Raw genomic sequence first — 27,374 nt, 5'->3', positions numbered from 1 at the left:
TGTCCCAAAAAATAAATAAACGTTGAAAAAAAAATTAAAAAAAAAAAAAAAAAAGAAAAAAGGAACATCAGAATCATAGGGTTCCCAGAGGAGGAAGAGAGAGAAATAGGGGCAGAAGGGTTATGTGAGCAAATCATAGTGGAAAACTTTCTTCACCTGGGGAAAGACACAAACATCAAAATCCAGGAAGCACAGAGGACTCCCATTAGATTCAACAAAAAACGACCATCAACAAGGCATATCATAGTCAAATTCACAAAATACTCAGGCAAGGAGAGAATCATGAAAGCAGCAAGGGAAAAAAGTCCCTAACCTAGAAGGGAAGAAAGATCAGGTTTGCAGCAGACCTATCTACAAAAACTTGGCAGGCCAGGAAGGAGTGACAGGATATATTCAATGTGCTGAATCAGAAAAATATGCAGCCAAGAATTCTTTATTCAGCAAGGCTGTCATTCAAAATAGAAGGAGAGATAAAAAGTTTCCCAGACAAAGACTGTGACCACTAAACCATCCCTGCAAGAAATTTTAAGGGGAACTCTCTGAGGGGAGAAAAGATGAAAATATAAACAAACAAACAAACAAACAAACATAACAAAAGCAACAAAGATTAGAAAGGACCAGAGAATACCACCAGAAACTCCAACTCTACAGGCAACATAATGGCAATAAATTCATATCTTTCAGTACTCACTCTAAATGTCAATGGACTCAATGCTTAAATCAAAAGACATAGGGTAACAGAATGAATAAGAAAACAAGACCCATCTATATGCTGTTTGCAAGAGACCCACTTTAGACCTAAAGACACCTTAAGATTGAAAATAAGGGGATGGAGAACCATCTATCATGCTAATGGTCAACAGAAACAAGCCGGAGTAGCCATACTTATATCAGACAATCTAGACTTTAAAATAAAGACTGTATCAAGAGATGAAGATGAGAATTATATCATAATTAAGCAGTCTATCCACCAAGAAGACCTAACAATTGTAAACATTTATGCGCCAAATGGAAACACCCAAATATATAAATCAATTAATCACAAACATAAAGAAACTCATTGGTAGTAATACCATAATAGTAAGGGACTTCAATACCCCACTCACAGCAATAAACAGATCATCTAATCAAAAAATCACCAAGGAAACAATGGCTTTGAATGACAAACTGGACCAGATGGACTTCACAGATATATTCAGAACATTTCATCCTAAAGCAGCAGAATATCCATTCTTCTCCAGTGAACATGGAATGTTCTACAGAATAGACCACATACTGGGACACAAATCAGCCCTCAGCAAGTACGAAAAGATCAAGATCATACTGTGCATATTTTCAGACCACAATGCTACAAAACTTGAAATCAACCACAAGAAAAAATTTGGAAAGGTAACAAATACTGGGAGACTAAAGAACATCCTACTAAAGAATGAATAGGCTAACCAAGAAGTTAAAGAGGAAATTAAAAAGTTCATGGACGCCAATGAAAATGATAACACCACAATCCAAAACCTCTGGGATGCAGCAAAGGCAGTCATAAGAGGAAAGTATATAGCAATCCAGGCCTTCCTAAAGAAGGAAGAAAGATCTCAGATATACAAACTAACCTTATGCCATAAAGAGCTGGAAAAAGAACAGCAAATAAAACCCAAAACCAGCAGAAGACAGGAAATAATAAAGATTAGAGCAGAAATTAATGCTATCAAAACCAAAAAAAAAAAAAAAAAACAAAAAAAAACCAGTAGAACAGATCAACGAAACCAGAAGTTGGTTCTTTGAAAGAATTAACAAAATTGATAAACTACTAGCCAGTTTGATCAAGAAGAAAAAGGAAAGGACCCAAATAAATAAAATCCAGAATGAAAGAGGAGAGATCACAACCAACACAGCAAAAATAAAAACAATACTAAGAGAATATTATGAGCAATTATATGCCAATAAAATGGGCCATCTGGAAGAAATAGACAAATTCCTAGAAACACATACACTACCAAAACTGAAATAGGAAGAAATAGAAAATATGAGCAGACCCATAACCAGTAAGGAACTCAAATTAGTAATCAAAAATCTCCCCAAAAACAAGAGTTCAGGGCCAGATGGCTTCCCAGGGGAATTCTACCAAACGTTTAAGGAAGAGTTAACACCTATTCTCTTGAAGGTGTTCCAAAAAGTTGAAATGGAATAAACTTCCAAACTCATTCTATGAATCCAGCATTACCTTGATTCCAAAACCCGACAGAGACCCCACTAAAAAGGAGAACTATAGACCAATTTCCCTGATGAACATGGATGCAAAAATCCTCAACAAGATATTAGCCAACCAGATCCAACAAGACATTAAAAAAATTATTCACCACGACTAACTGGGATTTATACCTGGGATGCAGGACTGGTTCAATATCCGCAAAAACAATTAACGTGATTCATCACATCAATGAAAGAAAGGACAAGAACCATATGATCCTCTCAATAGATGCAGAGAAAGCATTTGACAAAATACAGCATCCTTTCTTCATAAAAACCCTCAAGAAAGTAGGGATAGAAGGATCATACCCCAAGATCATAAAAGCCATATATGAAAGACCCAACGCAAATATCATCCTCAATGGGGAAAAACTGAGAGCTTTCCCCCTAAGGTCAGGAACAAGACAGGGATGTCCACTCTCGCCACTGTTATTCAACATAGTATTAGAAGTCTTAGCCTCTTCAATCAGACAACACAAAGAAATAAAAGGCATCCAAATCGGCCAGGAGGAGGTCAAACTTTCACTCTTCACAGATGACATGATACTCTATATGGAAAACCCAAAAGATGCCACCAAAAACTGCTAGAACTGATGCATGAATTCAGCAAAGTGGCAGGATATAAAATCAATGCACAGAAATCGGTTGCATTCCTATACAGCAACAATAAAGCGACAGAAAGAGAAATCAAGGAATTGATCCCATTTACAGTTGCACCAAAACCCATAAAATACCTAGGAATAAGTCTAACCAAAGAGGTGAAAAATCTGTGCACTAAAAACTATAGAAAGCTTATGAAAGAAATTGAAGAAGACACAAAGAAATGGAAAAAGATTCCATGCTCCTAGATCGGAAGAACAAATACTGTTAAAATGTCAATACTACCCAAAGCTATCTACATATTCAATACAATTCCTATCAAAGTAACACCAGTATTCTTCACAGAGCTAGAACAAATAATCCTAAAATTTGTATGGAACCAGAAACGACCCCGAGTAGCCAAAGCAATCTTGACAAAGAAAACCAAAGCAGGAGGCATCACAATCCCAGACTTCAAGCTATACTACAAAGCTGTAATCATCAAGACAGTACGGTACTGGCACAAGAACAGACACTCAGATCAATGGGACAGAATAGAGAACCCAGAAATGGACCCACAAACGTATGGCCAACTAATCTTTGACAAAGCAGGAAAGAATACCCAATGGAATAAAGACAGTCTCTTCAGCAAGTGATGCTGAGAAGACTGGACAGCGACATGCAGAAGAATGAACCTGGACCACTTTCTTACACCATACACAAAAAAATTACTCAAAATAGATGAAAGACCTCAATGTAAGACAGGAAGCCATCCAAATCCTCGAGGAGAAGGCAGGCAAAAACCTCTTTGATCTTGCCTGCAGCAGCTTCTTACTCAACACATCTCTGGAGGCAAGGGAAACAAAAGCAAACATGAACTACTGGGACCTCATCAAAATAAAAAGCGAAGGAAACAATCAGCAAAACTAAAAGGTAACCGACACAATGGGAGAAGATATTTGCAAATGACATATCAGATAAAGCGTTAGTATCCAAAATCTATAAAGAACTTCTCAAACTCAACACCCCAAAACCAAATAATCCAGTGAAGAAATGGGCAAAAGACATGTATAGACACTTCTCCAAAGAAGACATCCAAATGGCCAACCGACACTTGAAAAAATGCTCAACATCACTCATCATCAAGGAAATACAAATCAAAACCACAATGAGATACCACCTCACACCTGTCAGCATGGCTAACATTAACAACTCAGGCAATAACAGATGTTGGCGAGGATGCAGAGAAAGAGGATCTCTTTTTCATTGTTGGTGGGAATGCAATCTGGTGCAGCCACTCTGGAAAACAGTATGAAGGTTTCTCAAAAAACTAAAAATAGAACTACCCTACATCTCAGCAATTGCGCTACTAGGCATTTATCCAAGGGATACAGGTGTGCTGTTTCAAAGGGACACATGCACCCCCATGTTTATAGCAGCACTATCAACAGTAGCCAAAGTATGAAAAGAGCCCAAATGTCCATCGATGGATGAATGGATAAAGAAGAAATGGTATATATATATATACAATGGAGTATTATTCGGCAATCAAAAAAAAGAAATCTTGCCATTTGCAACTAAGTGGATGGAACTAGAGGGTATTATGCTAAGTGAAATTAGTCAGTCAGAGAAAGACAAAAATCATATGACTTCACTCATATGAGGACTTCAAGAGACAAAACAAATGAACATAAGGGAAGGGAAACAAAAATAATATAAAAACAGGGAGGGGGACAAAACAAAAGAGACTCATAAATATGAAGAACAAACTGAGGGTTGCTGGAGGGGTTGTGGGAGGGGGATGGGCTAAATGGGTAAGGGGCATTAAGGAATTTACTGAAATCATTGCTTCACTATATACTAACTAATTTGGATGTAAATTTTAAAAAATGAAAAATTAAGTTAAATTAAAAAAAAAAAGAAATAAAAAGAGAAAGTGATTGCTTTATGCTCAGCTCCCATTTGTGATCTCTCCTCCCCCCTCATACCTTCCCCTGGTTTAGGGAAGAGTTTTCTTGGCAACAGCTCTTCAGAATTCACTGTCATATGCTTGGAGCCAGACAGGGCTGATTTAGAATCTATACCCCTTATCCTTTACTAGTTATTCAAACTCTCTGAGCCTCAGTTTCCTTGTCTGTAAAGTGCAAATAGTAATGTCACTCTTGTGGAGTCTTTTTCTAAAGTAGAACCAATGAATAGAAAACACCTGGACGAAAGCTAGATTCCTGGGCACAGTTAACAAAACTCTTTCCTCCTCTTTAGATCTTTGAATTCATCTTGATTAATTTTTGTTGTATTTACATTATACTGTTGGAACTACAGACTCTGGAATCAAAGTTACTGAGTACTCATCTCCTCTGGCATATCTACGAGTAACTAAATAACCGTAAAGGAAAACTCACTTTGCTCCTCTGTAAACAAGAAGTAATAAAACTCACTCTGTAGGGTTACTGGGAAGATGAAATAACATTATGTCCCCTTAAGGATTTGCCACTTGGTTATGATTTTCACTCCTGGATTTATATATTAACACACAGTTTTAAAGAGCATAATGATACATTTCCCTTTTTACAAATGTTGCTTTTTTTTTTTTTTTTTTTTTTACTGAAGACTATCAGGCTGTTTTCTGAAATTTTACTGTTTAAAGAGGTTTTCATTTGCTACAAGCATATTTCGTTTGCTCAGTGCCTCTATTCTTTTGTAGAACAGTTGTAAAACTTTCTAGTAGCCACATTCAAAAAGTAAAAAGAAATAGCTGAAATTAATTTTAAGACTATGTGATTTAGGGGCACCTGGGTGGCTCAGTTGGTTAAACATCCGACTCTTGATTTCAGCTCAGGTCATGATCTCACGGTTCATGGGTTTGAGTCCCGCACCGGGCTCTGGGCTGACAGTGCAGAGCCTGCTTGGGATTCTCTCTCTCCCTCCCTTGCTGCCCCTCCTCTGCTTGTGCTCTCTTTCTCTCAAAAATAAATAAATCAACATTACCAAAAGGAACATGTAACTTGACCCAAGCTATCCCAAATATCACCATTTCAACGAGTTATCAATACAAAAACTATGAATGAAACATTTTACATTCTTTTTTCAGACTATATATCTGAGACTGTGTGAATATTTTACACTTACAGCACATATCAGTCTGGACCAGCTACATCACAAGTACTTAATTGGCGCATGTGGGCCAGTAGCTGCAGCATGAGACAGCGCAGGTCTGGGGCGAACCGCCACCTTGGGAGGATGACAGGGATGGACAGGTGGACTTTAGACAAATCTTCACAGTGAAGCTCGGCTGTTCTCCAGGCCGCATGGGGTGAATTTAGAGAGGTTTCCCAGAGAGAAAATTAAATCTCTGCTGTCCCTTTAAAGAGTCTACATCTAGAGCTAGGGGTGAGTGGTGGTGCAAATGGGTGCCAGTCCTCACTGGACAGAGATACTGAATCTTCCAATCTATTGTGTAATTTTGGTGTGAACAAATAATAGGAAAAAATGATGTATTTTTAAAGTGGATTTTTTATTTTGTATATACTTAGGTCTTTTGGGAAGTATCATGGGTGCAGAATGAAGTTTGAAAAACTTGTTCCAAAAATGTGAAGGGATTGGAGAGAAAAACTTACCTTCTTTTTGTTTATTTAGGATTTTGAACTGTTTATCAATAATAGAACACAGGACAATACTTCTCTGTATATCCATGGAGAAGCATAACAAAACAGAAGATTTGTTTACTTACCGTGCATCTAGAAGTTCACAAAAACAGATCCAGAACTAAGAGAATAAACGATTCCATTTCTTTGTCCATAAAATGGGGATGTTAATAAATTTCCTGACATATTTAATCTTCTCCAAGATATTATGTATGTTGAGTTTATACATCCATATGTATGGGCATTATAGATTCGTAATGTTTTGGGTAAGGTTAAATAAGAGAATTGAAGTAAAGGAATCAGCACAGTGCTTGGCACTGAGTAAGTGCTCAATAAATGTTAGTTGCTTTTAAACAGCTTCACTGAGGTATAATTTATACCATAAAATTCTTTCATTTTAAGTGTAGAATTCAGTAATTTTTCAGATATTTAGAGAGTTGTGCAACAATCACCCCAATGTAGTTTTAGGACATTTTCTTTTTGTCTGCTTGCAGTCAATTCTCACATTCCCAGCCCAGATAAATATTGATCTGCTTTCTGTGTCTCTAGAGTTGTCTTTTCCTAAACAATGTGTATAAATTGAATCATATAGTATGTATCTTCTGGGTCTGGCTTCTTTTCTTTTTGAAGTTCAACTATGTCATAGCAGGTATCAGTAGGGTGTTTCTTTTTTGCCCCATTGTGTCATATACTGCATTTTGAAAAATGTATTCACCACTTGATGGTTGTTCCCAATTTGGGGATATTATGAATAAGGCTGCTGTGAACATATATGTTTTATGTGGACATATGTGTTCATTTCTCTTGAGAATTGCTAGGTTGAATGGTAAGTGTGTATTTAACTTTTAACAAACTGCCAAATTGTTTTCCAAAGTGCCTGCACATTTTATGTTCCCACCAGCAATGTCTGAGGGTTAGAATTTCTCCACATTCTTGCTCCTACATGTTATTATCTCTTTTTGCATATCACAGCCACTCTGTGTACAATTATGTCTCACTGTGGTTTTAACTTACATTTCCCTAAAGACTAATAATGTTGAATGTTTTTTTCATGTGTCTAGTAGTGTTTGGTAGCATCTTTTTGTTTGGTGAAATATTCATTAAGACAATTGCCCGTTTTTTAATTGGGTTGTTCATCTTTTAATTACTGAGTTGTAAGTGTTCTTTAAATATTCTATATACAAGTCCTGTATAAGATATATGCTTTGTAAGTATTCTTTATGGCTTTTCAATTTCTTAAGAATGTCTTTTGGAGAGCAAAATGATTTTAATTTATATAAAGTTGAATTTATCAATTTTTAAATAGATCTTTCTTTTGTGTCATATCTAAGAAATTTTTATCTAATCTCACAAAGACTTTTCTTTTTTTATTGAGATATATTTGACATAGAATATTATGTTAGTTTCAGGTGTACAACATGATTCAATATTTGTAGATATTGCAGTGATCACCACAATAAGTCCAGATTTTTTTGTTAGAAAAATTTCTGTTTTTCTAGTAGTTTTCTTGGAGCTTTAGTTTTTACATTTGTATTTATGGTCTTTTTTGAGTTAGTTTTTGTGTAATGGTGTGAGGTGAGAATCTAAATGCTTTCTCCTTTTTCTTTTTTTTTTTTTTTTCATATGTCTATCTTGTCTTAGCAGCATTTGTTGAAAACAGTATCCCTTCTCTTATTGAATTGCGTTAGCATCTATACTAAAAGTAAATTAACCGTAAATATTAAGATTTATTTCTGGACTTTCAATTCTGTTCCATTGCCAACACAACACTGTCTTACTACTTTAGCCTTACAATGAGTGTTGAAACTGGGCAATCCCAATCTTTTCCAATTTTTTTCTTCTTTTTCAAAATAGTTTCGACTATTGTTGGTCCTTTACATTGCCATATATATATTTTAGGATCAGTTTGTGAACTTACACAAAAAAAATCCCATGGGGATTTTGATCAGGATTGTACTGAATCTATAGATTGATTTGGGAATAATTATACTTTTAACAATATTAAATCTTTCAGTTCATGAGCATGAAATATCTCTTAATTTAGATCTTTTAAATTTGCTTTCAGGAATGTTTTGTAGTTTAGTGCATAACTCTTATACTTTTTTTTAATTAGATTTATTTTTAAGTATTTTACTTTTTTTGATTCTTCCACCAATGAAATTTTATTCATTTTTTGATTATTGCTAATGTATAAAAACACAATTGATTTGCCTAAGTTGATCTTTTAACTGGTGAATTTCTTATATTGGCTTATAAGTTGTAGTAGTTTGTGTGTGTGTGTGTGTGTGTGCATGATTTTGTACATTCAGGATGATGTCATCCTCAAAAAGTTTTACTTATTTCTTTCCAATATGAATACCTTTAATTTTTTTCTCACCTGATTGTAGTGGCTAGAACCCAGTACACATTGAATGGGAATGGTGACAGTGGACATTTTTGCCTGTTTCCAATTTTGGATGGAGCATTTCTCTTCTACCAGTAAGTCTGATGATAGTTATTTTTCAGATGCCCTTTACCAGGTTGAGGAAGATCCTTTCTGCTCTCTTCTCATTTGTTCAGAACATGTATCGTGCATAAGTGTTGGACTTTGTCAAATATAGTTTTATCCTTTATTCTATTAATATGGTATATTACATTAATTGACTTCCAGATTTTAAGTCCACCTTACAGACCTGGGATAGATCTCCCTTGGTCAATTTGTATGGTTCCTTTTTGAATGTTGTTGCTTCTTTCCATTCTTTGGTATCACCATTGTGCAAAACCTTCTTAAAGTAAGTAGAGTAACAGTTGATTTCTAAGGATCATTGATTTCCTTGGAAATCAAAATAGTGGGAAGTATTTGGGTACCAGGAATGGCTGCTCACTGCTGTGCCTCCTTGTCCTCCACTCAAACCCGAATGTTTTGTTCTGTGGCTGTGTCTTTTCTTACCTATCTCTCACTGAGAATTCTTCTGCAGGCTGTGAAATTGGAAGGGCATTTTCAGCATTCTTCTCAAAACACCATGACTTTCTATTAGCAGTCTTAAGAGAAAATAGTCATTTTTGAACAATGCCCTGGTATCTGCGTAATATTCCAAAAACGCCGTGACTGTTTAATTGACTCCCACTTTACATGACTGTGTGGTTCAGATGCCACTCTCTATTACCTCTGTAAACAGGCTGACCATTGCTCATGGCATGTTAAACACTCACAGGGAACAGGACATTCTCTCTGGTATTCCCAGTTCTGTTCCCACCATTTGAATTGTGTGCTAGCAAGACTCTGTTGTGCAAGTTCTGTAAACTGTTTATTCCAGATGTATTTGTTATTGTTGGTAGGTAATTTAATTATACATTTAACTTGATGAAATGTGAAAAGAAATACTTTCTGTGGAAAATAAATTTATAATATTGGAAAGATATCACAAAGGAGAGGGATTTTAAAGATTATATTGAATTAAAGGTGGCTTACATAGCTGTAAAACATCGGGAGAAAAGTAAAAATTATAATTCTGCATTAAATTTGCTCTTTGCAGGCACTGGTAAGTTCTAGTTTTACTTAAAATAATTTAAAAAATAACTCTGAAATTCATAGTTAAGTATTTATGGTAGTTTTGCAGAAAATAGGTCCAATTAGATACCCAAATTAAAAAATTCAAAAGGCCTTAGTTCTTCATCAGAAAACTGGAAAACAATTGTGCAACAATATTAAGCTAAAATACAATGTGTTTGTATGTACACATATATTTCTTACACTGAATGACTTTTTCAAAAAACAATGATCTATAAATCCCAGTTGCATAAATTGCGTTATTTAAGAGGTCTTGGACTAAGTCTCCAAACATCCCCATGATTTGGATTTGGGGCCATTATTTAATTATTTTATGGCTACTTGTCTACTTTGTATTGGCTATATAATACGCTTTCAGATTGGAATGAGGGACAATAACAGAGCATGTGATTTAGAGAAAGTAAACTATTTTACTTTGTTTCTGTACTTGAATGTAAAGAAAAGTACGTTAGGACAAGTAACCAACTTCCAACTTAGATGTGACCATGTTACTCTCAAGGGGGAAGGGTTTTTGAGAACAATGATGAGCTACTGAGGTGTCTTTGTGCAGTCCGTGTTTTCTGGAAACTGAGGTGGAGAAGAAAATAAGAAGATGAAGAGATCTGAGAGCATTAACAAATGATAGTCGGGTTGATAGGGTTAATTTTTAATTAGAAGCAAGACTCCATGAAAGCAAAGTCAAACCAAGTGAAAGAGTCAGCCTACCCCATGGTAATAAATACTCAATGAAAAGGAGAGTTGGTCTCAGAATTCATTCTGTGTCACTGCCTGATTATGTAGAGAAATATTCATCTGGAGCCAAAGTCCTGTTTTCTGTGGCTTTGTGTCTTCCTTTTCTGGCAGCAATTTGGCCAAAGGCTTGTTGGTAGGTACACGCACTTGAGAAAAAGGCCATTTTGTTAGATGACTTCTTTCCATCTAATTAGGAATCAAGTCATTAGTCTCATTGCAATCTGATTAGACGACTGTCTTAATATGATAAAGATAGGAAATAATTGTTTTTAAAAAAAGACAAATTGCTGGGGACAAGGAAAGACCTCCTTTGCCTCAGTGAAACCTCCATTAGTAATGTGTGAAGAAGCAATAACAAAGCACTCAGTGTTCCCTTTATAGGCTCCTTGAGAGCAAGTCTGTCTGTGAGAAGCTTTCTTTTGCTAATGTGGGCTGAGTCACTGACAGAGGCCAGTGTTAATGGTCAGCTTCAAAATCTAATCCCTGGAAGGGAAGCATTTCCTTGGCCAGTTTTGTAATGTGCTTGTCAAACATTTTAAACCATTTAACAGAAAGAAGCATTGTGATGACAAGACACAACACGGCCAGTTCTTCGGATGCATCTGCCAACAGAGTCATGCAGTGATCCTTCTGGGCTCCAGTGGTTCAGGCACAAATGCAAACTCATGTGTGGAGTTCATCTTGCGACTCGGTTTTGATGCTGTGCCCACAAATAATTAGCTTCGACTAGGCTTATTGTCTTCCTTTGCATCTTTTTCCTCACGGAATATATTATTACTGTTTTATCGTAAATAATATCCCTTATCCCTTCTGGTTAATCTGGTTAACTTCTTTTAGAAGGCCAGTAAAGTCATATTATCACAAGCAGGTCTTTTTGCAATCTTGAAACAACACAGGGACATTGAAAAATAAAGCCAGACGGGATCTCCCTTTCTCTTGCCAGTCGAAATACAGTAAAATATCCTGCTCGTTCATTTCCATCTAGAATACTGAATCTAATACTAATTTCTTCAGGGGATTAGTGCACCCTTGTTGTGACTCAGCCATGCATTTGTTTTACGACTGCCAAACACTGCTCCGTGAAACCACACTAACCACATTACCCATGATGATTGCTGGGCTCGAAAATATGACTTGCCATATCAAATGGCACTCTTTTCCAAGAACCAAAGATGATACATACATTCATCCATCTTTTAAATAAATCGAAAGAGAAGAGTGAAAGAAAAAAAGGTTGCAGGTTTAACTTAGAACAGGAATACAGTTCATTTATATATTTATTGGTTATTCTCACACCATCTGCAATAACTTGAAGTGGGGAGGTAGCATTGATTACCCCTTGCTGTTGGCTACAAAATGCATTATCAGCAATGGAGCGAAGAGGTGGGGCGGTGGGGAGTGGAACACTCCAGAGCCACCATTCTCAGAAACGCTCGAACTTCTGCATCCCATTCTTTGCTGTCTTTTTCCTTCCTCTTTCTCTTTTTTCTTCTTTCTCTCTTCCTTTCCTTTCCCTATTTCTTTTCTTGCCTTTTTCTTTGAATTTCTTGCTTTCTCAATGAAATGTTCCCTTCTCGCGGCACCTGGGTGTCTCAGTTGGTTAAGCGTCCGACTTCTGCTCAGATCATGATCTCATGGTTCGTGGGTTCAAGCCCCACCTCAGGCTCGTCATGCTCTGTGCTGACAGCTTGGAGCCTGGATCCTGCTTCAGATTCCGTGTCTCCCTTTCTCTTTGCCCCTCTACTGCTCATGCTCTGTCTCTGTCTCTCAGATATATTAATAAAACATAAGACAAAAATTAAAAAGAAAAGAAAAAGAATTTCCTTTCCCTCCATATTACTCAGGGGTGGTGAGTATTGCTTGGGACTTAGGAACACTTAAGACTCAACTGGATACCAACCCTAGAGGCGGGACAGGTCTACTCGCTCCTTCTCTGAGTCTCATAATCTGTCAAAATTCCTTTCTGACCTAACAGTTATCACTCTTGGATTTGAGAGCTGAAGGTAAAAGTGTTCTAGCATTTGGTGTTGTTAATACGAACTTAATGCAATGTTTGGAAGTTATTAACAATTAAGAATTATTGATGTGGTATCACTCACAAGCTTTCTCTTGTTTTCCTGAATGGGGAGAAAGAACCAGAGCTTGAGCACAATTCACAGTTGATCTTATCTATGCTTACAATCTTTAGAGAGAATCCATGCCTTTGTGAACATCACATGTAAAAAGAAGTCTGCAGATAAAGCTAATAGGCTTTGTTCTCTGAATTTCACAGGAATGTTTTCAAAATCATAGGAGAGTCAAATAGGTATTCCCAGTACCTAGAATAAGCTTGCTTCCCCTTGTAGGAACTCAACACACATTCTTTCTGCCAAAAGAACACAAGAGGGTCATCATTCGTATGTTTTGGGGTGAGAAACAAGCACGGAGAATTGCTTTCTATGCTGTACCCTAACCGTACTCAACTCACATTCATTTCAACTTAATATTCTTACACCACACTGAAATTGCAGTTTTTCAAAATTGGGATTGATAGCTTAGTGTAGGTGTCCCTTAAAGGGTAATGCCTTCTGCCCTTATCACCCACCAGTGTGTGTGTGTGTGTGTGTGTGTGTGTGTGTGTGTGTGTGTGTGTTTGCATGTCTGGTTCTTACGCACAGAAACAGGAACTGTGCTCACCTCTGCTGTGAATCCTTTCATGGGTCTTTGTTGGTCTCTTTTGTTAGACTTGGCAGCAGCTTGGCAGACAGGAGATGTGCTGTTCTCATCTTCCCAAAGCCAACAAGCCTGACGGAGCAGACCTTAGTGATTCATCAGCATGTTACTTTTGGAGTCACCTTGCCATGTCATTGCAAATGCATTTCAGTGCATCCATATGCTACATCAAAATAGTTATTTTTGTTGTAAACGTTTTACAGAATTTAAAATTACTTGGCTATAAATGACACATTTAATTTATGTTTGGCTATTTCTGGGTAATCACTGTAGATTGTCAGAGAGCTCTGTGAAGTATGGAAACCTAATCTGTAACTCTTTGCAACTCTAATGCCTGTATGCATATCAATGTCCTTGAACAATTAATGATATGGAATTGAAATAGAAATTGGACAGAAACAGGCATTAACTTAAACATTTATTACTTCATCTTTCGTTTTTTTCTTTTTGTGTTTTGTAGCTCATAATTTTTTTTTTTTTTTTCAGATCTCAAACATTTTTGGAGGCCTTTGACAAAGTCACTGGTGATAGACCCTGAGCCCTGGGTGCTTAAGGAATAGAATGGGCCTGCAGGGCAGGGCCCAACACATGGCTGACACCCTACTAGCCAAATGGTTGTCCACCAACCCTGAGCACCAGTGTGTGGTTACTGCTTTTGAGGAAAGCATTTGCTGTTGGGGCTTCTCTCTTCAGTGCCTTTGAAGCTAAACGTTTTCTAAGAGAAAACAATTAAGAATGAGGATAGAGACAGACTTCATTGTCAGAGGAGCCCAGCACAATTGCTGAGCATGGACAGAATGAATAGGAAAGCGGGGAGGTGGGGCTTGGTTCCCATTAGGAATAATTCCTGTCATCAGCTTGGATGATTAAATAGAAATCGTCATGTCACACACAGAAAGGCCTGTCCCTGCCATCACTGTTCACACTAGCAGCACCTGCTAGGCTCAAGATAAGGAGAACTGGATGGGAACTTTACACGGACGCTTTGGTGTGCTTAGAGTTTATTATTATTTTTTTAATGTTTATTTGTTTATTTTGAGAGAGGGAGAATGTGCAAGAGAGCACAAGCATGAGAGGGGAAGGTGCAGAGGCAGGGGGTGGGGAGAGAAACTCCCAAGCAGGCTCTGGGCTGCCAGTGCAGGGCTTGATCTCACGAACCTAAGAGATCATGACCTAAGCCAAAATCAAGAGTTGGATTCTTAACTGACTGAGCCACCCAGGAGCCCCTAGACAACTATGAATTGACTAGTTCCAAGAAACCCAATTTCCTAGTTGGAATATCTTTACCTCGTATCTAGAGTGATAGAATTCTTCCATCCTTTTGTTCAGACTATAGCTTTGTCTCTACACAGTGCAACGCCAGTAATTTTAATAACTATCCGATACTTATTATGGGCCAGGCATCGCAACATGTACTTCACAGTATTACATCATCACAGCGAACTTATGAGATAAGCAATATTATTATACCCATTTTACTGGTAGGTAAAATAAGGCTCAGGGAAATTAAGTGACTTCATAAGGTCAGAAAACTAGGAAACGGAAGCAGTAGGTTAACGCTACATTTGCAATTCCTGTTCCTTTAGCTTTCCTGCAATATACCCAGACACCCTTTGTTGAAGTAACTTCCATTAAATGATATTAGTTATGAGATCTCCTGCAGAATACTTTTCCTTCTCATTTCGTGGCTTATTATATTATTCTGGTCTTGTGTTCATGCAACTTTCCTTTCTAAGATTCAAATATTTGAAGCTAAATTTTTGAAGAGAGACAAATATGTGCAGTCTCTACTAAAATATTTAAAGTCTGTGTTAAAGCGAAGGTTCTAATTTAATTTCAGTGCAATTTCTAATATATTAAGATAACATAAAACCTTTTGAATTTGGAGCCTGTTAATTTTAATTGCATGGAAATCTCATCCAGGTTGAGTTGGAGTTCCCCATGGTATGATCCTTAAAAAAAAAAATACAACCAATAAATAAACAATGTGATGGACAATGCTGATAGAAGCTTCTTTAAAAGAATAAACTATTTTAGGTATGTCAGTATAATTTATTTGTATATTATTAAATGATCTATTAATAAAATCATTCCTGGAAGAATTATAGAAACTCCAAATTTGTGGGCCTTTAGTGTAATTGCTATGTTTCAGTGAACAACACTGAAGTGTATTTCTTTAAAATGTAATTTATAATTCAGATTGATATTACAAATTACTCTGTCAGTCATCACAGAAATCAATTTCAAGACAGAATTTTCTTAAAAAATTTTTTTAAATGTTTATTTAGTTTTGAGAGAGAGAGAGAGAGAGAGTGTACATGCGCTAGAGCGAGCGGGGGAGGGGCAGAGAGACAGGGAGACACAGAATATGAAGCAGGCTCCAGGCTCTGAGTTGTCAGCACAGAGCCTGAGGCAGGGCTCAAACCCACGAGCCATGAGATTATGACCTGAGCGAAGTCCGATGCCTCACCAACTGAGCCACCCAGGTGTCCCTAAGACAGAATTTTCGATGAGAAGATGCATCTTTTATTTACATTACTATTCAGAAATTATCCTGAGAAAAGTGGTTCCTGATCTGTTTCCAGAGAAATAACAGCCTCTACCTAATCTTTGATCATCCTTATTCACACCCTCCCTATCTCATCCTGCCAAAAACAAGTGAAAGACTCCAAAAGTGGCTTTAATTTAAAGGGATGTATACAGATGCAAATACCTCATTATTGTTTTTGCTCAGGGTTATTATTACTCACTTGTTTCTTTCTCACTTCTTGCGGTATTTTCCTCAACAATCCTTTCTCCATTCTCCTAGTGGTGCCCTCTAGGCGAGTAACAGTCCCCACGCATCCCCTTCAGCCAAGGGCTAGGCACCGATTCCAACTAGGTGGGTCAGACTCTCCAGCTCTGCTGTCGGCACCCAGGCCAAAGCGATGGAAGGATAGGGCATCATCGGAACTGATATTTCCCACCTGGAAGTATTGTGGCCATTGGCGTCTGCTTTAGCTCCTGTCCCTTACAAGCCCAAGCTTTACTCACCATTCTGTGAACTACTTATCTGCTTCCAGTAAACGGTCTTTCTTCTTAGTCAGCTGAGGTCGGCCACTGCTGCTGACAACCAGCCACCCCCGCCGAGAGGCGCTGCTCATTGACTTCCTTTCCGTTTTGCTTCCCTTCCTATTTCTTCCCCTTTCGGCCTTCCTCTTCCGGTCTTCCTATGCTCGTGTTTTTCTTGCTTTTTCTTGGAGGCTTTGCAAAGGTGAACCAAGAATATGAAAGCTAATACAAAGTGGAAAAATGAAAATATTTTGCAAGTATGTAGCGATGACTCTTTTTTTTTTTTCCATTTAAAACTGAGAGTTCCTTGACCACGTAATGTATACAGTTGCAAGACTTCCAAATACTATCATTAATAACAAAAGAGTATACGCAAAGCAACGTAACCCCTCCATCCCGACACACACAAGAAACTAAGCAGCACCTCAAACAAGTTTTACAGTTTTGGCCCATTAAAACACATTTGTAGCTTGTCTAAAATACTTAGATGATTTGACCCATGCAGTATTTATTTTCAAAGGATCTTCTGCCAGATCTATGTCTTACTAAAGCAATTAACGTAGTTATCTTTGGAAGTAAGCATATAATGTCTTCTCTGCAGTGGGTTGAAACAATTTAAGTTTTGATGTCTAGTCTTCGGCTATCATTAAAAGTAAACTTAAATATTTAACACAGTAGTAGAGGAAAAACAGCTACAAAGTTTACTTGAAAATAAAGTGAGTCATTTCATTGAGCCATTCATCTCTTCTGCTTTGCACGCATGACCAACAGAAGTTTGTGTCTGTCCTCAGGTCTCTCCCCCAGATAGTCAACAGCTGTTGCTTCCTTCAAACTGTAAACTCCATCTTCCTGTTTTACCTTAACTACTTTGCTCAGGCTGCCTTGGTTAAATGGCAATTCAAAATCTGAAAAGTTTTTGTAAATCACAGCAGTTATATTCTGAGTAACAGCTGCTAGGTGATACTAGGGATCAGTCAGGCCTACTAACATCAACACAGTTAATTCAGGTACTGTTTCCAAACACAAACCATTTAAAAACAAACAAACAAACAAACAAAACAAAACAAAAACAAAAGCTGAGCCTGGAAATAAGGTTTTTCAGAGTAGAATCAAATGATTTTCTTATCTGAGGATAATGTAGCAGATTAATATAGCTGATATCTATCTGAATCCATAAAATTTCCCTTTTATGTTAGCAGACCTAATTTGTCTACACCATATACATCACATGGATTAACAAGTGCAGAGACTTTATTTCAGGTTTTTAAAAAAAGTATATGCATAGTTTTATCCCCTTTGTAATTGTTTTAATATCTTATACATTTATTGGTCCTGTCTTAAATACTTTTGGCTTAGATTTTATGTCATCCATAAAATAATAATTTTCTGCAGGCTTGAAAATGGAATGTATCATTTAGATCCAACCTTGCACTTGGAATAAGGTCTTATGCTTCCATGTACATAAATGTCTTCCTTTTCTGACAGAGGTAGGTATCCATTGTCTTGGGTATACTACAAATATTGTAGCAGAGATGACAAGAAAAAAGTAATAGTTGAGATTCATCACTTGGGTTTTACAATAGTGATTTGAACTAAAAGCAAAGAAAACAATTGTGAATGCCAAGGCTTTTGATTTGCAATAACTGGCTTTTTGATAGACAGGGGGTTTTTGAGTAGTGCAAGTCTGGTCTTGGGTATCCAGAGCAAAGTCCTGGTGGAATCAGGAAATAAAGTTAATGGGTTTAGGACTATCTTTGGAAGAAAGCAGACAGGAACCAGATAATCTCGCCTAGAATTGTTTTGGGGAAGATAAGAGATAGGCAGGAATCTCACATTTAGCTCCTGCCTCCTTCCCCCAGGCCAGAAAATACACTTAGCTGATACGAGTAGGGATAGATACCAACAACCGGAATCCAGAGGAAATGTGGAGATCATGGTGATTTATAAAAAAAAAAAAAAGACAAAGGCTCATCTATATTTTTTGCACATCTTGTATTTTTTACTGTGAAATATGCTAATGTGATAATGTAGATTAAGAGATAAGAGTTTACTGGTTTTTTCCTTAGTAGAATATGTAAAAGAATATTGTGGAAAGCTTTGAAATGTACAAAACATCTGCTAGGTATCCTGTCTAGAGAACTCTCCTGGATTATCTATGCTTTTTGTTGTCTTTAAGCTAATTTGCCATCTAAATCGTATACTGATGGAAATAACTTTTTTCCATAGAAATGCAAATGTATTTTATCAATGTAAATGCAATTTGTTATTTTCCTGTGGATATTAACCAATTTTGAATCTATTTACACTTTCATTTCAGCATTTCTGAGTGCCTATATATATATATATATATATATACACACACATGTTTTTTGAATTCTTTTTTGAACTGGTTGTAACATCTTACCAGTTCCCTCATTTAATAGTGAGTTAAATACATTCTTTGACATGTTTTAATTTGATATATGTATACGAGTCATGATTTTACCCTTCTAAAAATGATAATTTAATATATATTTTTTGGTGAACGGGACATTTCTGGAGATATGTTAACTTATTTAAAAATCTATGAATGATGATGGAGGTCTCAGGCATCTCCCCTACATGGCAGGGGGAAAAGTTTGTGGAACAGTAAGTGGTAGTTATTTATCTCCAATCAAAATATCTAGCTATTATGTGCTTAGGGACAAACTTTTCCCTTGGCTTTGTGTTTGCATGGGAAGGTTTTCCATTGGGAATAGACCCTCCTGTTTTCTCTACCCCTTTTATTCTGGCCTCACTGAGGGAGATGAAGTGACTTACCTGGTTGGAAAGACTGAAAGAAAAATTTGGACCAAATTCAGAAGGAACATAGCTCAATCCCCTTTTCCTGGTATGCTTTAGGATTTGTTGCTTTCATTTTAGAGATTTCGTAGGGAGAAGCACTAAACATGACAGGACTACCATTTATCTGCATTGCCAGTGGGGTCTACTGGACTAACATGCTCCATTTTCCAAGACCTTTATCAATAAGAAAGCTGATATTTTTGAGCTCCATTGCTTGCATCTATCTCTCAAGTGTTTTAGAACATGGATGAGAAAAGGCGTAGTTATTTATTAGTCTCTCAAACTCTAGACCCAAGAAAAGGAACTGTTGTATCAGTCTTTCATATATAAATACATAAACTGATGTTGGCCTGCTTTAACACCAATCGATAGGATACATTCCAGGAATGCCTTAATAGAAATCGGAGATTACAGAAAAAAGTTACATGACAAAGCAACCCTGCAACCCTGTGGAGTAGAAATATCCAATTAAGTCTTTGGTATTCAATTTTATTTATTTTAAATTTTTTTAAATGTTTATTTGTTTCTGAGACAGAGAGAGACAGAGTATGAACGGGGAAGGATCAGAGAGAAAGGGAGACACAGAATCCGAAGCAGGCTCTAGGCTCCGAGCTGTCAGCCCAGAGCCTGACGAGGGGCTTGAACTTACAGACCGTGATATCATGACCTGAGCCAAAGTCGGACCCTTAACCGACTAAGCCACCCAGGAGCCCCATGGTATTCAATTTTAGAAGACAAAAAACTTGCTTTCTTTATATTGTGAGAAAACGTCTAACACTTTTTCTAGGCGGTGAATTATGTTATGGGGTGAGTCCAATGCCCTGTATGTTTTCTGAAAGCATAGGGATTTTGCTCACTATGATAAGTTAATCAAGCTAAAGATGTTGCAGATTTCCTAATATAGTGATGATAGAAGTTAGAAGAATATACTAGATAGAACAACCCCAGGCTGAAATCATGAACAGCCTCCAATGGTTTGATGACATAATTTATATCCTGTAAAAAGTAATTAGATGGTTTCATGCAACATTTTTTTAAGCTTCTATGTTACATTTATCTACTTAGTCCAATAAAACATTTACTAAGGATTTGTTATAAATGTAGTACATAAATGAGAATCTCAGACATAATTAATATCATGGTTTTGTAATGTAAAGGAAGGTTACTTAAAGTTTACAGCACCAATGACTGACTGCATGAATCCCAGAAAAGATTACCAAAATAATTTTTTCACAAAGCCAAGCCGAGTTATTTATTAAGCCAGTAAGAGACTTCTACCTTGAGATTCTTTGCAGCTTCTCAGGAGAGGAAAGATAGGTGGGATATTTATAAGATTTTGAGGGTTTTTGTTTAAGGTACGTCTTTCAATGTGGGATGGGGGCTGATTGAGACTGAGGGAAGTTTGTAACAAAATAGTTTAGAATCGGTGGACACAGTGAGGTAAAGGTTTGAAGGTAAGTTTTGAAGAGTAAACAGTTGATTGATGAACTTACTGGAGCAATCCAATGTCCCAAGAAAGGGTATTTACTCTGAAAAGGGCTAGCTGAGCAGTCTGTTCCTGGAACAAATGGAGTTTTGGAAAGTTCCTCCAAAAAACGATTAAGTTGTTTGCAACTCCATCTTCCTGGGCAAGAATTTACTGGCATAGTAAAGTCTCAATAGGACAGGCAGTTTAACTGTAAAGGCATTTTGATGTAAACAGTATACTATGTAGCGATAGATCATTTAGGTTCTCTACAGCAAGTTTTTATAATGTAATCTTCAGTCACATTTAACTTTTCAGCCATTTGTTTATAATCTCAGAATATATATAAACACAAATTATTGGAAAGGGCAATTTAGAAAATATTGTTTAGTATTTTAGAACTAAAAGAAAAATAATCGGACTTACTAAATGCCAGAATAATACTGAAAAAATGAAATGGAGACTTTTTTAGATAGAATTGTTTTGATTGGTATTTTCCTTGGAAGTAATTTGGGGTCCTTCCAAAATAGATATGTCACTTTCATTGTACTTTGTTCACACTAAAAGACTTTATAGACATTAAGTTTCTTTATGTATTTTTAAAATTCGTGTTTTCTTGTTAAGTATTAACATTAAATGATGATATTATTAATGCTTCTGTAAATATAGAATTGGTTTTTTGGCAAGTCATTTGTTTATGGATATGCCTTATCTAGTTCTGCCATACCCATCAATGAATTTGATCTAAATTACAACAACTGACAATTTCAGTATCAAGCAGATAGCTTTGGTATTGGAGTAGAAATCAAAACAACATAAAATATCTCAGAGAAGTGAAACAGGATTTGTGGTTATTTGGAAACAGATTCCATCGAATTCTTTAGCTGTTATTTTGAGCATCATGTTAGGGATTCCACACCAGGTGTGTCTGGCTTCTGATCTCAGTCTCTCCTTCCCCTTTTTACAATTTAGCTTTAAAGTTTTCATTCCTTTCCTTTCATTTTATTGAGTAGCTAGCATCAGAACCTAGATCTTCACTTTCTTTCTCTTTTAATTAGGGGGAATCAACATCTTTGCAGGTGAACAAATTTAGGAGCTAAGGCAATCCTGAGAACAAGAACAAAGGCAGAAGTATCATGTTTCTGGATTTCAAACTACACCAGTAAGAAAAGCCATAGTATGAAAGTAGTTTTCCAAAAGCTATAGTAATAAAAACAGTATGGTACTGATGCACAAATACATACATCAACCAATGGAACAAAATAAAGAGCCCAGAATTAAACCTTGGCATAAACAGTCAACTAGCATTTGACAAGGGAGCCATGAATACCCAATGGGAAAGGATACTCTCTTCAAGAAATGATGCTGGGAAAACTGGAAAACAAAGGAACAATGCAGAGCAATGAAACTAGACTCCTATCTCATATCACTCATAAAAATTAACTCAAATTGGATCAAAGACTTAAACATTAAGATCTGATACCATAGGGCATTCACTTTCAAATGCCTCCTCTCTATAAAGAGAGCTTTCATACTATTCCTCCTGTCTGACCTTATACTCTAATAAACTTTGGCTGCTGCTAAAAAAAAAAAAAAAAATATGATACCATAAAACTTCTGAAAGAAAATGTAGGGAATAAACTCACCAATATTGGTCTTGACAATAGTTTTTGGAGCTTAATGCCAAAAGCACAGAAAAACAAAATAAAATCAACAAATCAACAAAAACCATCAAACTCAAAAGCTTCTGCATGCTAAAAAAGAAACAATTAACAAAATAAGAAGACAACCTATAGAATGGGAGACAATTTTTGCAAACCATATTTCAGATAAAGGATTAATACCCAAAATATATAAAAAACTCAGTCAACTCAACAACAACAACAACACCAAACAATCTGATTAAAAATGCAGAAGACCTAGACATTTTTCCAAAGAGGACATCGAAGTGGCCAACAGACACATGAAAAGGTGCTGAACATCACTGATCATCAGGGAAATGCATCTGAAAACCACAATAAGATTATCACCTCACACCTGTTAGAATGGCTATCATCAAGAAGACAAGAGACAGCAGGTGCTATAGAGATTTAATGTACTATATAATGAATATAGACAATAATATTGTACTGTAATTATGTAATGTGATAAATATTGCTACATGGCTGTCATATGGTAATATATAAATATATCAAAATAACATGGTGTACACCTTAAACTTGCCCAATGTTACATGTTAAATTTATCCAAGTGAAATTAAAAAAAATTTTTTTTTAACATTTATTCATTTTTGAGAGACAGAGAGAGACAGAGCATGAGCGGGGAAGGGGCAGAAAGAGAGGGAGACACAGAATCTGAAGCAGGCTCCAGGCTCTGAGCTGTCAGCACAGAGCCCGACGCAGGGCTCGAACTCACAAACTGTGAGATCATGACCTGAGCCAATGTCAGACGCTCAACCGACTGAGCCACCCAGGCACACCTGAAATTTTTTTTAAAGAAGGGAGCTCATGATGGAAAAAAAACATGATTCAGTTAGCTGATAGTTTAAAAATCATTGTGTGGTTAAATGTATAATTAATCCAGAAGGCCCATATTATCAAGGAAAATAGATAGGTTTTAAAATTTTCTTCCCAGGCTTCTGTTATGGGATATTGCTTTCCTTTTTAAGACTACCTTTGATATTAATTGTAGCCTGATTTCACTTGAGGGAGAGAGGATGAATAGGTAAGAAAGACAGTGTAAAAATAGGGGCATCAAAAGCCAGACTCCTCAAAGATATTGTAGATTGCATTCATTCATTTCAAACTGAATGTTCATTGAGAGGATTGTCAATTTCCCTACAAATAATCAAGTGTATCAGTGTCCTGATACCCATTTTTACCATCCACATCTACTCATTCAACTAATATTTATTGGGTATATACTAAGTATAATATTCTATGATAAGTGCTACAGACAAAATGGTTTCTACCCCTATAGAGCTTACACTCTAGATGGGAAGGCATCTGAAACTGATGTAGTAGGTCTGATACAGTTGCATGACTAATAATATGGAACATGAAAAACAGTTAAGCAAGAAATACTGCAGTTGAATTATTGTCTGCCAGTTTTATGACTTGTGGAAATCTCAAATTACTTAAGTTTCTTTGTTTTGGGGAAAATATACATTTTTGGTTATATAGCTATAATGAGAACAGATACTTATTCTCCTGTGTGGAGAATGGCTTGACAAAAGCCATTTCTCCTCATATTCTTGGTATTATAGTATCAGAGTATTGGGGGATTTTCAGGCAGGCCTAAGAAACTTCCTGGAAGAGAAAGGATCAAGAGACTCAGCCTTTCTTTTCTGAAAATCACTCCAGAACCTCTCTAATGAATCAAGATGGTCGCACTGGGAATTGCTTCCAGAATGACAGTATGAGGAGCTTCATAGGCCTGTTCCCCTGGGATGCAACTGTATTAGAAAAAAACAAAAAAAGAAAGAAAGTCTGGAAATCACCTTAGAGTCCTACAGAAAATGAAGAAACGTTTACTTAGGACACCCTAATATCTCAGTAAAAACAGTAAAAGTCTGTGGCACTTGAGCTATGACCTCTTCTCTCTCTCCCTTCCTGTTTAGTTCATGATGGCAGGAACTCCACTCTGGATGGGTGTGGCCAGAGAGACAAGGCTTCTTCTCTTCCTGTAACTTCCAATCAAGGGCTAAAGTATCTCCCCCAAGAGAGGGAGGTCATCAGCCTTTTTCATCACCCCCCCCCCAAGCTTTGTGCTGCAGAAGGAGAAATTCCAGGCAGGTGGGTGTGGCTCAGAGACTGGGGGCTCACCTACCTTTACCCAACTCCTCTGCGGTGGGGAGGGGCCGGTAGAGGCTCTACAGGAGGCATGACAGACTGAAAACACAGGTGCTCTTATTACACTTGTCTGGCTTATTCATTGGATAGAGGACCCACACCAGGAGAGAGAAGCTGAGAAGACCAGAGGCTACAGTCTTTGCCTGCTGTCCTGATCATAAAGCAGAGGTGTCACTCTGAGAGTAGCAGCACTGTCCTGGCTCCCAGATCTGGGGCAGCGACTCAAAGATTTTGCTTTGGATGAAGAGGTAGGATGGCAAAAAGGGCACTGGCAATCTCCTTAAAAGAACTGATTTATTTGTAACAGAATATGGGGAGTGTAGCTACCTTATCAGAGAGAATCAGAGAAAGAGAAAGATAAAAAGAGCTCTCTTGAGGCCAGAACAAACCTCAAAGACTAGCCTCAAAAACTACCTTTGCAAAGGAACCTAAATTTAATTGGATCAGGCTCTGGAGCAATTTATGCCCCAAGGCATAGTCTAAACAACAGCACAATCAGTCAGCAATTAGTGGAGCCTAACAGACGGTAGTGATACTTAAAGAGGCGAACAGTTTAACAAAGAGAGCAGGGGAAAAGACAGTCCAAAGGAGCCCAGCTAAAGCTACTGTCATCCCAGGGTGGCTGTGCCATGCCCAGGGCCTTGCCCTCCGAGGGGCAACATCAGAGGTTTCAGACTGTGGGGGAAAGAGACTTCACTAAAGTAGTACAGCCACATCATTAAACAAATAAATAAGCAAACAGCAGCAGTAATACTCCCTAGGGGAGATTGGTGCCTATATTTGTTATAATCGCTATTATCATACAATTATGATTATTGTCTAAAAATGCCCACAATACATTATCTAAAATGCCCACACACAGGGAAAAAAGCAGGCAACAGACATTGCCAGTGAGAGGCTCAGATGTTGGACTTAAGAGTCAAAAACTTCAAAGCAGCCATTATATAAAGGGCCCCAAAACAAAAAGAAACCATGCTTAAAGACGTACAGAAAGATATGATGACTATGTCTCTTAGCGTATAGAAAGAGATAGAAATTATTATTTTAAAGAAAGGACCAGATGGAAATTTTGGAGTTGAAAAGTATAATAACTGAAATGAAAACTTGATTATACTAGGTCAACAGTAGATTTGAAGTGGCAGAAAGAAGAATAAGCTAACTTGAAGAAAAACCAATAGAGATTCTGCAATCTGTAGAACACAGATTTTAAAAACGAAGAAATATGGATGGGGTCTCAAAGAAATGGGAGACACTATTAAGCATATCAACATACATGTAATAGGAGTACCAAAAGGAGAGGAGAGGTAAAAAAGAATGAGGACAAATTATATAATGGCCATATATATATATATATATATATATATGTGCCATTATTATATATGTGTATATTATATATGTGTGTATATATACATGTATGTGTATATATATATGTATGTGTGTGTGTATATATATATATAAAATGGCTAAAATATGAGGAATAGATACATGGAATCCTAAAGGAAATTTTACTTTGAGGGAATCATAGGCCTAGATTGGCATTCTAGACCCCACACCAGGCTCTCTGTTGTCTTGAGAAGGCTAGCTCTAGGCCCTGTGTAGTTAATGCTGGCAACCTTCTGACTTATTTACCCTTGGTGTGGGGAAATGACTCACTTCTTTGAGTAAATCACATTGAAAGGGAGATCTGAATGATACATGAGAGTGGGGGAGGGTAGTGCATTTGTGCTCCCATTTAGGACAGAGGGAATGTGTAAAGTTTCTTTGAGACAGGATGGTCTCTCAAAGACATTGTGTGCATTGAGACTGAAGGGAAGCAGAAACCCATGTGAGGCTGGGGGGAAGCCAGTGTTAGTTCATGAGATTTGTAAGCCATGGGGATGATGTTTTAAAATGTTCAATTTGAGGTAATTGTAGATTCACACACATTTGCAAGAAATAATAGACAAACTGGGTACCCTTTACCCAGTTTCCCCCAATGATATCATCTTGCAAAACAGCAGTACGACATTGCAGCCATATGTTGACAATGATAAAATCAAGGTACAGAACATTTCCATCAAAGAAGAGATCTCTCATGTTGCTGTTTTAAGGCCCTATCCACTTTTTTCTTGCTTCCACCACTTTCCTATTCCCAGGTTAACACTAATCTGTGCTCCATTTCTATAAGAGCAGTGACAAATAACTGCATAGCGAGATGGTAGAGTTTGAAGAGCAATTAATTACTCAAGACAGATGTTTTGCAGTGGTTAGAAAATTCAAAGGAATCTTATGAAACTGGGTCAATACCAGTTTTGGCATGTCACACAATATTGGTAATTCTTAATATGAATTTGGTATTCAGCTACAGATAAATTAGAAATTTTGATTAAATAATTTTGAGTAAAGAAGTCAACAAATGAATTAAATAGCAAAATTGATTGGCCAAGTATAGCTCAGTTATCCAGAAGAGATGTCCAAGAACGTCTCCCAGAAGGCTTCAGGAGGGGTTACAATGTGGAAAAAATAAAAGAAAATTGAAAAGAAAAGGAAGATGGAATGTTTTGTCATTTTTTATTTATTAAGACAATCAGGGTTTCTCTGTATGTGGGCATCTTTGCACTGGGCTAGGCAGATCCCGACAGACTCAAAACATAGTTCCTAGGGTTTGGAATACTCAATGAAGAGGAAGGAGATCCAGGGTGAGGTAGGCAAGTGCCCATGTGGGGCAGGCTTAAAGTGTGTCA

This window comes from Herpailurus yagouaroundi, unplaced genomic scaffold (assembly GCF_014898765.1).
Source record: "Herpailurus yagouaroundi ecotype Mexico unplaced genomic scaffold, PumYag 164, whole genome shotgun sequence".
NCBI lineage: Eukaryota > Metazoa > Chordata > Mammalia > Carnivora > Felidae > Herpailurus > Herpailurus yagouaroundi.
This window is presented reverse-complemented; position numbering follows the sequence as displayed.